Consider the following 13,038-nt stretch of genomic DNA (forward strand, 5'->3'; position numbering starts at 1 on the left):
TCTGTGAAGATAAAAGGAGGCCAGGTAATATATCTCTGTGAAAATAAAAGGAGGCCAAGTAATATATCTCTGTGAAGATTAAAGGAGGCCAGGTAATATATCTCTGTGAAGATTAAAGGAGGCCAGGTAATATATCTCTGTGAAAATAAAAGGAGGCCAGGTAATATATCTCCGTGAAGGTTAAAGGAGGCCAGGTAATATATCTCTGTGAAAATAAAAGGAGGCCAGGTAATATATCTTCGTGAAGATGTCATGTAGGACTCAACGTCCAACGCCTGTCTTCATTTGCCCCATGTCTCTCTCAATCCTGGTTCAATGATTTCTCCTTCCATTTACCATTAGTGTTGTCAGGGGATGTTTATCAAAGGTAGAAGGTTAGAAGGGCTACGCATGGTCTCAATTTACCCATGGAAGGAAAGGAGACAAAGGTCTGTCATGAGAGATTTGGTAATGATTTGTCTTTGTGATGTATATGGCTGTCAGATTAGGTAGAAGGATCCCTTTAGCGGGATCATTTTCATCAACAACCGCTGAATTGCAGAGCGGCAAATTAAAAAGAAATTGCTAAAAATATTTATATTCATGAAATCACAAGTGCAATATAGCAAAACACAGCTTAGCTTGTTGTTAATCCACCTGTCGTGTCAGATTTTGAAAATATGCTTTACAGCGAAAGCAATCCAAGCGTTTGTGTGAGTTTATCGATCACTAGACAAAACATTACAAACACCTAGCAGCAATGTAGATTGGTCACGAAAGTCAGAAAAGCAATAAAATTAATTGCTTACCTTTGATGATCTTCGGACTCCCAGTTACACAATAAATGTTCCTTTTGTTCGATAAAGATTATTTTTATATAAAAAAACCTCCGTTTGTTTGGCGCGTTATGTTCAGTATTCCACAGCCTTAGGCAGGTCATCAAGGGTTGACGAAAATTCCAAATAGTATCCGTAAAGTTCGTAGAAACATGTCAAACGTTTTTAATAATCAATTGTTAAATTGGTTGTTTTTAACATAAATAATCGATAATATTTCAACCGGACGGTAAACTATTCAATAACAGAGATAAAGAAAATGTCGAGCTACAACTTTCGCGCGCATGAACTAATGGAAGGACATTCAGCTATCCACTGACACGATTTGATAAATCTCGCTCATTTTTCAGAATAAAAGCTTGAAACTATGTCTAAAGACTGTTCACACCTTGAGGAAGCCATAGGAAAAGGAGTATGGTTGATATCCCTTTAAATGGACGAAAGGCAGCCAATGGAACAGTGATTTTTCTAAATAAGAGTCACTTCCGGGTTGGATTTCCTCAGGTTTTCGCCTGCAAAATCAGTTCTGTTATACTCACAGACAATATTTTTGAGAACTTGTGTTTATCCTACTCTGTCAATTATATGCATATTCTAGCATCTGGACCTGAGGAATAGGCAGCTTACATTGGGAACGTTATTTTTCCAAACATAAAAATTCTGCCCCCTAGCTTCAAGAGGTTTTAAGGCGGAAGGTTCTGTCATAGACAGTGGAATTGGCAGTTTGTTGTACAGTGTGAGCCTACATGTACCAATTGTGGTGAAGGTCACAGAGGATGGTCGATGGTTGAACAAAGGTTTGTGGATGCGGTATGCGTCACTGTGACTGAATGCACATTATTTCCAGATAGCCCACTCACTGGCCTAGTGTAAATACACATACTCCTCTCTGGAAAGAGCATTAATTAAATATTTACTTTGGGAATAATAAACAATTAATTTGGTCCCAGCATGATTTACGTTGTACATACCTATATCAAAGAACAGATGCTGACTGGACGTTAATCATTTTAATCTGATGTAATTATATTCTAATTAGAGTGTGCTACACATCCAAAGCAAGCTAAAATAAGTAAAATTTATTTTTTAAGGAAATGATTAAATCCATGGAATATGTATAAGATTAAATGGCCAGATAATGGGAACTGAGAAAGGGATGTTTTTTAAAGATGGATTAAGCTGAAAGTATTTACATACAGTACTGGTTAAAAGTTTGGACACCTACTCATTCAAGTTATTTTTTTTAATACTATTTTCTACATTGTAGAATAATAGTGAAGACATCAAACTATTAAATAACACATATGGAATCATGTAGTAAGCCAAAAAGTGTGAAAAAATATATATCTTTTAGGTTTTAGATTTTTCAAAGTAGCCACCCTTTGCCTTGATGACAGCTTTGTACACTCTTGGCATTCTCTCAACCAGCTTCATGAGGTAGTCACCTGGAATGCTTTTCCAACAGTCTTGAAGGAGTTCCCACATATGCTGAGCACTTGTTGGCTGCTTTTCCTTCACTCTGCAGTCCAACTCATCGCAAACCATCTCAATTGGGTTGAGGTCTGGTGACTGTGGAGGCCAGGTCATCTGATGCAGCATTCCTTCACTCTCCTTCTTAGTCAAATAGCCCTTACATAGCCTGAAGGTGTGTTGGGTGAATGTCCTGTTGAAAAACGAATGATAGTCCCACTAAGCGCAAACCAGATGGGATGGCGTTGCGCTGCAGAATGCTGTGGTAGCCATGCTGGTTGTGTGCCTTGAATTCTAAATAAATCACCGACAGTATCACCAGAAAAGCACCCCCACACCATCACACCTCCTCCTCCATACTTCACGGTGGGAACCACACATGCGGAGATCATCTGTTCACCTACTCTCTGTCTCACAAAGATACGGCGGTTGGGACCAAAAAAATCTAATTTGGACTCATCTGGCCAAAGGACACATTTCTAATGTCCATTGCTCATTTCTTGGCCCAAGCAAGTCAGTTAAGAACACATTCTTATTTTAAATGATGGCCTAGGAACAGTGGCTTGACTGCCTTGTTCAGGGGCAGAATGACAGATTTTTACCTTGTCAGCTTGGGGATTTGATCTTGCAACCTTCCGGTTACTAGTCTAATGCTCTAACCACTAGGCTACCTGGCACCCCAGGTGTGCTTTAGTAGTGGTTTCTTTGAAGCAATTCGACCATGAAGGTCTGAACAGTTGATGTTGAGATGTGTCTGTTACTTGAACTCTGTGAAGCATTTATTTGGGCTACAATCTGAGGTGCAGTTAATTGCCGATTTCTGAGGCTGGTAACTCTAATGAACTTATCCTCTGCAGCAGAGATAACTCTGGGTCTTCCTTTCCTGTGGCAGTCCTCATGAGAGCCAGTTTCATCATAGTGCTTGATGGTTTTTGTGACTGCACTTGAAGAAACTTTCAAAGTTATTGAAATTATCCTGATTGACTGACCTTCATGTCTTAAAGTAATGATGGACTGTCATTTATCTTTGCTTATTTGAGCTGTTCTTGCCATAATATGGACTTGGGCTTTTACCAAATAGGGCTATCTTCTTTATACCACCCCTACCCTACCTTGTCACAACATAACTGATTGTCCCAAATGCATTAAGAAGGAAAGAAATTCCACAAATTAACATTTAACAAGGCACACCTGTTAATTGAAATGCATTCCAGTTGACTACCTCATGAAGCTGGTTGAGAGAATGCCAGGAGTGTTCAAACAAGTCAAAGGGTGGCTACTTCAAATATATAATATATTGTGATTGGTTTAACACTTTTTTGGTTACTACATGATTCCATATGTGCTATGTCATAGTTTTGATGTCTTCACTATTATTCTACAATGTAGAAAATAGTAAAAATAAAGAAAAACCCTTGAATGAGTAGGTGTATCCAAACTTTTGACTGGTACAGTATACACAAAAGCTCTCTAGAGAGCACACAGTATAGCTTGCAGTGGGATCTGAGTGCTTCTGAGGCTATAGTCTGTTGGGTCTAGTGAAAGTAGCACAGCACACACTGGTTGAATCAACCTAGTTTCCTACTAATTTAAATGAAATTGCATTGAACCAACATGGAATAGATGTTGAATTGACGTCTGTGCCCAGTGGGCAGGTTCATAAATTGTAGAAGACATCCAATCAAATATCCCCTGCACTCTATGAAATCAATTTCTCTGAAGCTCCTAGTTAAATCCTCATTATGTGTTACCTCTCTGTGTCCCAACTCACACCCGGATGCTTTATAAACACTGAAGCATGTAAATATACAGCTCCAGGAAACAATGCCTGAATTAAACCCAGATCTCACTCAGGGATTTTTGTTTTCTAATGTACTTCCAAGATGCATCCCATATAGCTGGGGGCACTTACTGCAGGGATATCCATCTTTTGTAACAAAGACAGAGGCCCGAGACTGTAAATGATCATGCAGGGCTGACAACTGTTAAAACTATTACAATATTGCATTGGCAGAGCGTAGAATGAGTCCTGTAGTGAAGCGGGAGGTGTTGTTAAAAAAATAAAAAATAAATAAATAGAGTAACTACATTAACTAAGAAGAATGCTGATTGTGACACATTACTCCCAAAAAGGAGTTTATAAACTTTATCTCCACTATAAAAAGTATCTAGACATTATCTCACATTTCTTTTAGACTAACGTTTTATTTTCAACAGCAGAGATTTGTATAAATCTTACTGTTTGTCTCTGACATTTGCAACATTGTTTCAATATTCAAATTGAAACTCCAGCTGTCCTACAGTAACGAACGTGTCGGGAGTCGGGACGAGAGGCAGGCAGGCAGCTTTTCTCAACCAGTCGAAATCATGAATCAGCAAGCATCATTTTTATGGATATTTTCAAAGAAATGTCAATTGAAAAAAGGTCAAACGAAATGAAGTGCAGCTAGTTTGCAGTCTTTCCAGCTTCAGTTTGAAGTGATTGTCTTACCTGTGTTGTTGGCTAGCAGCTCTTAACAACAATGTCCTGATTAGTGAGCACATTTTCTATGCCAGGCGAAATCGCGCTTCATTAGCTCATTGTTATGGATGTGTCCAAATAAATGTCTCTAGAAAACAGCTTAAACAAATGCAGCTACTTTGCTGTTATTCTGGGTGCACTTTTTGACGTGACTGTAAATTAGCTGTAGTTGGCTAGCTAGCTAGCAAGCAAGGGATAAGAAAGTTGCCAGGCAGCATGGTAATGAACATTTAAAATGAACGACTGGGTCGCATCTATAGATACAGAGCAAAAAGACTGAACGACTGGGTCGCATCTATAGATACAGAGCAAAAAGACTGAACGACTGGGTCGCATCTATAGATACAGAGCAAAAAGACTGAACGACTGGGTCGCATCTATAGATACAGAGCAAAAAGACTGAACGACTGGGTCGCATCTATAGATACAGAGCAAAAAGACTGAACGACTGGGTCGCATCTATAGATACAGAGCAAAAAGACTGAACGACTGGGTCGCATCTATAGATACAGAGCAAAAAGACTGAACGACTGGGTCGCATCTATAGATACAGAGCAAAAAGACTGAACGACTGGGTTGCATCTCTATCAATAGCAGACAAACCGATAGAATGAACAACCAGCCGGCTTGGGTAGCAACCCTAGATTTGTGTCAGGACTATATCTTGCGGAAGGATAAAATGGTATGAATAAATTCATCAAAATAAGGTTTTTAATGAAAATATGTCAATAATTATTTGAATATGTTGGTAAGCCATTGTATAAAGGGGATAATGCCCTCGAAACTGATGTTTGGAGGATATATTGGCACGGTTTGCCAATATTGGCACGGTTTGCCAATATATCCTCCAAACACCGGCTTCTCTGGCATTATCAGTTAATTAAGATACCGATACCAATTATCAGTGGACCAAAAAAAGCCAATACCGATTAATCGCCTGATTTTTTAATATATATTTGTAATAATGACAATTACAACAATACTGAATGAACAATGAACCCTTTTATTTTAACTTAATATAATACATAAATAAAATCTATTTAGTCTCAAATAAGTAATGAAACATGTTCAATTTGGTTTAAATAATGCAAAACACCAGTGTTGGAGAAGAAAGTAAAAGTGCAATATGTGCCATGTAAAAAAGCTAACATTTAAGTTCCTTGCTCAGAACATGAGAACATATGAAAGCTGGTGGTTCAATATTCCCATGTTTTTCAATATTCCCAGTTAAGAAGTTTTAGGTTGTAGTTATTGCGTCGACTATTTCTCTCTATACCATTTGTATTTCGTATACCTTTGACTATTGGATGTTCTTATAAACACTTTAGTATTGCCAGCCTAATCTCGGGAGTTGATAGGCTTGAAGTCATAAACAGTGCTGTGCTTAAAGCATTGCTAAGAGCTGCTCGCAAACGCAGTAAAGTGCTGTTTGAATGAATGTTTACGAGCCTGCTGTTGCCTACCACCTCTGTCAGACTGCTCTATCAAATATCAAATCATAGACTTAATTATAATAAACACACAGAAATACAAGCCTTTGGTCATTAATATGGTGAAATCCGGAAACTATAATTTCAAAAACAAAACGTTTATTCTTTCAGTGAAATATGGAACCATTCCGTATTTTGTAGAACGAGTTGCAACCCCAAGTCTAATAATTGCTGTTACATTGCACAACCTTCAATGTTATGTCATAATTATGTAAAATTCTGGCAAATTAATTACGGTCTTTGTTAGGAAGAAACACAGTTCGCAACGAGCCAGGCGGCTCAAACTGTTGCATATACCCTGACTCTGCTTGCACTGAACGCAAGAGAAGTGACACAATTTCCCTAGTTAATATTGCCTGCTAACATGCATTTATTTTAACTAAATAGGCAGGTTAAAAAAATATATACTTCTGTGTATTGATTTTAAGAAAGGCATTGATGTTTATGGTTAAGTACATTTGTGCATCGAATGTGCTTTTTTTGCGAATGCGCTTTTGTTAAATCATCACCCGTTTGGCAAAGTTGAAGTAGGCTGTGATTGGATGATAAATTAACAGGCACCGCATGGATTATATGCAATGCAGGACAAGCTAGTTAACCTAGTAATATCATCAACCATGTGTAGTTAACTAGTGATTATGTGAAGATTGATTGTTTTTTATAAGATAAGTTTAATGCTAGCTAGCAACTTACTTGGCTCATTGCAGCCACAAGGTCCTTCTGACACTGCACTCCCATAACAGGTGGTCAGCCTGTTTCCTCATGGATTCAATGTAATCGTCCATAATCAGCGTCCAAAAAGGCTGATTACCGATTGTTATGAAAACTTGAAATCGGCCCTAATTCATCGGCCATGCCGATTAATCGGTCGACCTCTAATTTTTACCCACAAGGCTATTGTAAGAAAGTGCAGACACATGAAGCTCTTTTGCTGGTATGCATTTTAAATCCTTTTGCATTAACACCATGGTCATTTCTCTCCAACTAAGCAATTCAAATGAAATTAAATCACATCTTATCACATGCTTCATAGACCACAGGTGTAGACTAACAGTGAAATGCTTACTTACGGGTTATTTTCCAACAATACAGAGTTTAAGATGAAATATGGAAATAGTGACACAAGGAAAAAGAGAGAAACTAGATTCTAGAGACATCCTACATTTTATTGATCTCCAATTGATTCCAACATTTCTATTGATCATGCAGTTTCCAGTGGTGTAAATTACTTAAGTAAAAATACTTTATAGTACTACTTAAGAAGTTTTTTGGGGTATATGTACCTTACTATTTATATTTTTGACAACTTTTACTTCACTACATTCTTAAAGAAAATAATGTACTTTTTACTGTGTACATTTTCCCTGACACCCAAAAGTACTCGTTACATTTAGAATGCTTAAAAGGACAGGAAAATGGTCCAATTCACACACTTATCAAGAGAACATCTCTGGTCATCCCTACTGCCTCTGATGTGGCAGACTCACTAAACACACATGCTTAGTTTGTAAATGATGTCTGAGTGTTGGATTGTGCCCCTGGCTGACCGTAAATTTAAAAAAGCACAAACATTCGCTCTCTGGTTTTAAATAATTTATACTTTTGATACTTAAGTATATTTCAGCAATTAAATTTACTTTTGATACTTAAGTATATTTTTACCCAAATACTTTTAGACTTTTACTCATATTTTACTGGGTGACCTTCACTTTTACTTGAGTCATCTTCTATTAAGGTATCTTTACTTTTACTCAAGTATGACAATTGGGTACTTTTTCCACCACTGGCAGTTTCTGTCCCAACACTGTGATAAATTGTCACATGGACACGTGGTAAGCCCGTCGATGTCCATGGCCACGTGGTAAGCCCGTCGATGTCCATGGCCAGGACCTCAAAGCCGATAGCCCACAACAGAGGACCCAGAGGCAATAGAAAGGAAAGTGGTGAAAACAAGCCAATAGAATCATTAAAAGTCATGGAAGGCAGGCCAGCAGAGTGGTAAAGGCCTAATGTCCTGTCTATATTAATTAGGCTGTGTAGAGTCAGTCTAAGGTGCAGCAAGGCAGGTAGTTGTGCAGCATAGCCAGGCTGTCTCACTATGTAGCAGCCAGCTGCTCTCCTCAGGCCTCTCCTGGCTGGACTTCTCCATCTACATTCAGCTTCATTAGAATTGATCACATTAACATTGGGGCTAATTAGGTGGGGATCCCTTCCTTAACGTCACACAGGTGTATTGTAGATGTAAAGCATTTCCCCAGGGAAGAACCAGGACAAGGATGAAAGTCTTCTCTGTGTTTTCACCTAGCCAGGTCCCAGATATCTTTGTACTGTTTTGGTAAGCCTTATGGCTCCCAGAGTGGCAGCCCCCCAAAATCTATATATATGCCTTTTGGAGTGGTTGGGTTAAAAGCAGAAGTCAAATTTCGGTTGGACCTTGTGTGCAATTGACCAATAAAGTGATCTTAATCTTGATTTTAATGAGTTGGCAAGACAGCACCAACAGATCTGAGACCAAGCCACCATTCACCTGCTTGCAAGTCTGAAGTATGCCAGTTTGGAGGGGATCAACTGACTTGACATTGTATGTACAGTACCCTCTCTGCTTTCATTGGTTGGTGGGATTAAAGGTTTCGACAGCAGCATACCACCCTGTATCCCACTACTGGCTTGCTTTTGAAGCTAAGCAGGGTTGGTCCTGGTCAGTCCCTAGATGGGAGACCAGATGTTGCTGGAAGTGGTGTTGGATGGCCAGTAGGAGGCACCTTTTCCTCTGGTCTAAAAAAATATCCCAATGCCTCCAGGGCAATGATTGCCCTGGGTAGGGGGACGTTAAACGAGTGTCTGACTCTCTGTGGTCACTAAAGATCCCATTACACTTTTGTAATTGATTTTTTAATTTCACCTTTATTTAACCTGGTAGGCCAGTTGAGAACAAGTTCTCATTTACAACTGCTACCTGGCCAAGATAAAGCAAAGCAGTGCGACACAAACAACACAGAGTTACACATGGGACAAACAAATGTACAGTCAATAACACAATATAAAATTCTATATACAGTGTGTGAAAATGTAGTAAGATTAGGGAGGTAAGGGAATAAATAGGCCATAGTGGCGAAATAATGACAATTTAGCAATTTAACACTACAGTAATAGATAGTGCAGTAGATGAATGTGCAAGTAGAGATACCTGGGTGCAAAGAAGCAAAAAATAAATAACAATATGGGGATGAGGTAGTTGGGTGGGCTATTTACAGATGCAATGATTGGTAAGCTGCTCTGACAGCTGATGCTTAAAGTTAGTGAGGGAGATATATAAGACTCCAGTTTCAGTGATTTTTGCAATTCGTTCCAGTCATTGGCAGCAGAGAACTGGAAGGAAAGGCGGCCAAAGTAAGTGTTGGCTTTGGGGCAAAGACTTATAGATGACCTGGAGCCAGTGGGTTTGGTGACGAATATGAAGCGAGGGCCAGCCAACGAGAGCATACAGGTCACAGTGGTGGGTAGTATATGGGGCTTTGGTGACAAAACGTATGGCACTGTGACTACATCAAATTTGCTGAGTAGAGTGTTGGAGGCTATTTTGTAAATGACATCGCCGAAGTCAAGGATCGGTAGGATAGTCAGTTTTACGAGGGTATGTTTGGCAGCATTTTTTTATTTTTTTTATTTCACCTTTATTTAACCAGGTAGGCAAATTGAGAACACGTTCTCATTTACAATTGCGACCTGGCCAAGATAAAGCAAAGCAGTTCGACACATACAACAACACATAGTTACACATGGAGTAAAACAAACATACAGTCAATAATACAGTGAAAAATAAGTCTATATACAATGTGAGCAAGTGAGGTGAGATAAGGGAGGTGAAGGCAAACAAAATATATATATAAATAAATAAAAATATAAAAAGGCCATGGTGGCGAAGTAAAGACAATATAGCAAGTAAAAAACAACAACACTGGAATGGTTGGTTTGCAGTGGAAGAAAGTGTAAAGTAGAGATAGAAATAATGGGGTGCAAAGGAGCAAAATAAATAAATAAATACAGTAGGTAAAGAGGTAGTTGTTTGGGCTAAATTATAGATGGGCTATGTACAGGTGCAGTAATCTATGAGCTGCTCTGACAGCTGGTGCTTAAAGCTAGTGAGGGAGATAAGTGTTTCCAGTTTCAGAGATTTTTGTAGTTCGTTCCAGTCATTGGCAGCAGAGAACTGGAAGGAGAGGCGGCCAAAGGAAGAATTGGTTTTGGGGGTGACCAGAGAGATATACCTGCTGGAGCGCGTGCTACAGGTAGGTGCTGCTATGGTGACCAGCGAGCTGAGATAAGGGGGGACTTTACCTAGCAGGGTCTTGTAGATGACCTGGAGCCAGTGGGTTTGGCGACGAGTATGAAGCGAGGGCCAGCCAACGAGAGTGTACAGGTCGCAGTGGTGGGTAGTATATGGGGCTTTGGTGACAAAACGGATGGCACTGTGATAGACTACATCCAATTTATTGAGTAGGGTTTTGGAGGCTATTTTGTAAATGACATCACCGAAGTCGAGGATTGGTAGGATGGTCAGTTTTACAAGGGTATGTTTGGCAGCATGAGTGAAGGATGCTTTGTTGCGGAATAGGAAGCCGATTCTAGATTTAATTTTGGATTGGAGATGCTTAATGTGAGTCTGGAAGGAGAGTTTACAGTCTAACCAGACCCCTAGGTATTTGTAGTTGTCCACATATTCAGAGTCAGAACCGTCCAGAGTAGTGATGCTAGATGGGCGGGCGGGTGCGGGCAGCGATCGGTTGAAGAGCATGCATTTACTTTTACTTGCATTTAAGAGCAGTTGGAGGCCACGGAAGGAGTGTTGTATGGCATTGATGCTCGTCTGGACGTTTGTTAACACAGTTAACACTTATTGTAAGAGTAGGGGTGTTAACCCCAAATCTGTCTCTAATACCATCATGGTCACCTAATCATCCCGTTTACAATTGGCTGTTTCCTCTTCCCTGTAACTATTCCCCAGGTCGTTGCTGTAAATGAGAACGTGTTCTCTGTCAAATTACCTGGTAAAATAAGGGTTAAATAAAATAAATACAAATTCTTCCAGATTATGCAACTGTTGTCCTGATTGTGATTAAGTAGAGCCAGCATTAATCCAAACCTGGCCAATGGCACCAAGGTCATCGTGCCTGCACCTGCTCTATGAAATCAAATGTATTTTATAAAGCCCTTTTTACATCAGCAGTTACAGATACCCAGCCGAAAACCCCAAAGAACAAGTATTCCAGATGCAGGAGCATAGTGGCTAGGAAAAACTCCATAGAAGGCAGAAACTTAATAAGAAACCTAGAGAGGAAGCAGGCACCGAGGGGTGGCCAGGCCTACCTAAACTGATGCTTTAACTGATGGTCTCCAAGTGATTACAGCAGAAATCCAAGTGAAATGTTCACCTCAGGAAATCAGGAGTAACAATATCAACTGTGGGGTTGGAACAGTCAGTACTGGTGGTAGGTGACATAGAGGTGCAAAGGGTACACAACTGGACTCAATGGTCATCGTAACGTCCAACTAAAACGCCTATTACATCATACTGTACAACAGCTGAAAATAAATTGCATGTGTCTGCAATATCAACACGTTAAGATCTCAATCTAAACTGTCATTTAAGCAGTATTTAATGAATCCAAACCATGAAAGAACATTTTAATCTTTGAGATTTAAAGTAATTAAATAGAGAGACAGCACCTGAATCAAAAATGTGAGGAATTACTTTGAAGAACACTCCCAATTATCTGAGATTGTTTGCTAAATAACATATAAAGCAGATGATCATCTAAGCCCAGAGTAAAGCTGGGGTAAACAGTCCACTTCTGTTCTCTCTCAACACTCTAATCCTCCAATTACCAGCCCTAAACCTCCAAACGGGCCTTTTCTTAATTGGAACTGCTCAACTCCTGCGTCCTCTCTCTTCCGTCCTCTCTCGCCTCCTTTTGAAAATCGAGGAGAGGCGAAGAGAGGCGGCGAGGAGAGGGAACGTGGACAAAAATGCATTTGTATGAAATGAGACTCTCATTTTTGTGCGACTTCATTCGTAGGAAAAGACAGTGTTTTGGGGGCAAACTTCGGAAACAATCTTTTGTAAGTTATTAGAGCAATGCATGGTGGGCAATGGTGTTCTACACTGCCTTTTTTAGTGTCCCACATTTATTTATACAAACAAACAAACGTGTTAACAACCCAATATTGTTTCATGAAATAATTTTTTATTAATGCCAATACTGTTTCTATGCTTGTTTTCACATAATACTTTGGGATACTGGTGCAGGTTTTTCATGTAGGCAACAGTAGGCCTAAATAATTTTCTTCATAATGTATTTCATATTTTGTGGAGCATACATTACACCATTTTCTTCATAGTGCATTTTATACAAGGCTATGTCGAAATCTATGAGGGTTGCCAGATTGAAGAAAAAATACTGATTCTTCTTTTCTTTTTTTTGGTATTGACGAAGGAATTTGATTGGGGATTGGGGATACATTTTTATGATGGGAAATTATAATACACACCATCTGAAATGAATGAAATACCCTAACCCTAAGCTATGTTCAATGTCAGCAGCAATTTCCAGTGAGAAATGTTCCGTCTGAAGCCATTTGGCTATGGGTTTCACAGCCCTATAACAATGATACAAGTTATATCACCTTAAAAAGGGTTTATTTACAACCTCTGGGATATAACATGTTGGGCAAAATGGTATAG

This window comes from Salvelinus alpinus, chromosome 9 (assembly GCF_045679555.1).
Source record: "Salvelinus alpinus chromosome 9, SLU_Salpinus.1, whole genome shotgun sequence".
Classification (NCBI taxonomy): Eukaryota; Metazoa; Chordata; class Actinopteri; order Salmoniformes; family Salmonidae; genus Salvelinus; species Salvelinus alpinus.